The sequence below is a fragment of the Podarcis muralis genome, chromosome 1, assembly GCF_964188315.1.
Source record: "Podarcis muralis chromosome 1, rPodMur119.hap1.1, whole genome shotgun sequence".
Lineage (NCBI taxonomy): Eukaryota > Metazoa > Chordata > Lepidosauria > Squamata > Lacertidae > Podarcis > Podarcis muralis.
In genome coordinates, this window is record NC_135655.1 from 18537231 (window position 1) to 18540318 (window position 3088).

Sequence of the window (3088 nt, forward strand, 5' to 3'; positions counted from 1 at the left end):
CTTAACCTGAAGCACTATTTCTGGGTTAGCGGAGTGTGTAACCTGAAGCGTATGTAACCTGAAGCGTATGTAACCCGAGGTACCACTGTATGCCATATGGTAATTTATGGACGTAATAGGTATCTAAAGCCATTTGCACATAACAAAATATATATTTTATCAAAGTAATTGTTGAACTGAAATACAATTAAGAAGAAGTACAGTGGTACCTTGGGTTACAGACGCTTCAGGTTGCAGTACCACTGTATATTAATAGTGAAATACAATTAAGAAGAAGTATATTAATACTTCTCTGGGAGGAAGACCTTTCATTGCCTACAGACAGCCACCCAATCTTAAACAACTCCTAACCCACAATAATACTACAACCAGACTTAACACGGACACTGGCACCAGAGCCTGCAATAAACCCAGATGCCAACTTTGCTGCCACATACACCCGGACAACACCATTACTGGCCCCAACAACATCACACATGGCAGTGTGATAAGGCAGCAGAGAGCATTGTTGGCTGCCCACTCTCCACCTTAGAGCAGATTTATGCCACAAGGTGCCATAGGAAGGCACTGGACATAGTAAAAGATCCATCGCATCCTGGTCACTGTCTCTTCGAGCTCTTGCCGTCGGGACGGAGATACAGGACGATGAAGACAAGAACGAGCCGTCTTAAGAACAGCTTCTTCTCCAGAGCGATCTCGGCCCTGAATGGGAAGCCTGGACTTTGAAAGTCATCTAATCTTCCTTGCTGTATTATACTGTATTGTTTTAATTAGTGTTTTTATAGTGTTTTTATAGTGTTTTATAGTGTTTTTATAGTGTTTTGATTTTGTGTGGAGTGCCCTACCTGGGTGGATGGAGCAGCCAAGTAATTTCGTTGTCCCCGAGAGGGGGCAATGACAATAAAGATATTATTATTATTATTATTATTATTATTATTATTATTATTATTATTACATACCATCTCGGGACTATTTAATTGCTCATCGTCTAACATTGTGTATGCCATCAAATGCCAACAGTGTCCTTCAGCTCTCTATATTGGACAAACAGGCCAAACCTTACGCCAAAGAATAAATGGACATAAATCTGACATCAAGAATCACAAGACAGAGAAACCAGTAGGAGAACACTTCAATCTCCCAGGACATTCTATACAAGATCTCAAAGTAGCTGTTTTACTACAAAGGAATTTCAGAAATAGACTGGAAAGAGAAGCTGCTGAATTGCAACTTATTACCAAACTTAAAACCATGGAGAGACCTGGTCTGAACAAAGACATTGGATTCTTATCTCATTATACATGACAAAGCCATTTTTCACCTTCTCACCCCTTGCTTTTTCCTGTAAGACCTATTGCAGTCGTTAAGAGTCGTCAACAGGCTCATCACAGCTATCTGCCAATCACCCATTCCCACCACCCTTCTGAGTAATACCCCTCCCCACCTTCTCACTATATAGAAGGATCTGGCAACTTCTGTTTCAGTGTATCTGAAGAAGTGTGCATGCACACGAAAGCTCATACCAAGAACTAACTTAGTTGGTCTTTAAGGTGCTACTGGAAGGAATTTTTTTTGTTTTGACTATGGCAGACCAACACGGCTACCTATCTGTATATTAATACTGAAATAATTATTAAGCTCTAACTTAAAATGATTTTTTATTCATAACAAACTTAATAATGTAAACACATTGGCATTTGGCAATAACAAAAGTTCCTTTAGAAACACAATTTACCAAGAGAGTGGGGCCCTAAGCTATAGCTTGTTTAGCTTATACATAAATCTGGCACTGCTGTGAACCATAGTGTCAACCATAGTGAGGATGTGCCTTTTGCGTGCTCAGCTTGGTAATGGTTATCTCAGAGTCATCTCCCACCCATACTGAACCAAGGCACAGTCACACGAACACAACCACCCACTTGAGCCCCACCCAGGACTTTCTAACATCTCTGTGTCCCCTCCAAAGATATGATTCAGCTTCTCGGGGGCTTTATCAGCATTGCCCACTTTCATAGTTGTCAACTTAGAGATTTGAAAACAACGGATGAGCAGCCTTGAAAATAAGGGATTAGCAGCCAAAATAAGGGATTTTCCAAGCACAGGTAAGTTCAACTTCTGAGCCCCTCCGAGCCAAAGGCAGAAAGCCCAGACAGCAGCCAAACGAAGCCTCAAGTGGTGGTTCCCACAGCACAGCAACCTGGGAAAGGGGATGCAGCAAGGGAAACCACCGTCACCTCTCTGCTGGGAAGCGCTGAGCAAAGGCGAGTCCCCAGGCAACGTGCCTGATTTGATCGGCACAAGGCATGCAAGCTCCACCCCCAGTCGTTCTTAGACTCCTTATTGGGTGAGCAATGCAGACAAGCAACACAGTTGGAGCCTCCCTTTTTCCTGGCTGGCAGGGAGGGAGGGAGGGAGAGGAGCTGCTTCCTTTGAAACCCGAGAAATTTAAGGGACATCATCAATAAGGGACAGCAGCGGGACACAGCGCTGGGATAAGGGACTTTCCCGCCAAATAAGGGACGGTTGACAGCTATGCCCACTTTTTGTGTGCCAGCAATGGAAGATCATGATACCCAGTCTCCTTACCATTATCCAACAGCTCTCTAGCAAACACATCCATGAGGTACTTGGGAGATGTTTACCGCAGCTTGTTACAATGCTCCACTGCTATAATAATCTGAGAGAACCACCTTACTCTTGGGCGATTTATGGGTTAAAGGGCGTTGGATGCAACCACACTGTTACTTTCCTAATTAATCATTGTTACCCTCCTCTTTGCTCCATGGTAGCTCCTCTCCAGCATTGCGTTAAGCTCTGTTCCACCAGCTCTGTTCCACCAGAGGGGAATGGAATCTTTAGGTATCAGTGCTTATCTTGGGAACACCCATGGTGATCTCTGAGTTACTGATTTCTATGCCTGGCATTGCTTCCAGAACTACTTCTGCATCAGTGATATAGGAAGAAGAAAATAAGAATGCCCAAACCTAGTTCCAAGGCTCCAGAGAAATGGAACTGGATTATGACACGCTACAAAAATTTAACGAGGGCCATTTTGCCCAGCTCATAAATAGCTGTTTCGTTTCAACTA

At 43.3% G+C, this 3088-nt stretch overlaps 1 long non-coding RNA gene across 1 annotated transcript; it reads left to right on the forward strand.

Annotated features, from left to right (window-relative positions):
* The first annotated feature begins 492 nt into the window (after positions 1-492).
* On the forward strand, positions 493-924 carry LOC144327307 (uncharacterized). The gene is made up of 2 exons (XR_013392371.1): positions 493-786; positions 818-924. It is a non-coding gene; the product is annotated as an uncharacterized LOC144327307 (long non-coding RNA).
* Positions 925-3088: the final 2164 nt, after the last annotated feature.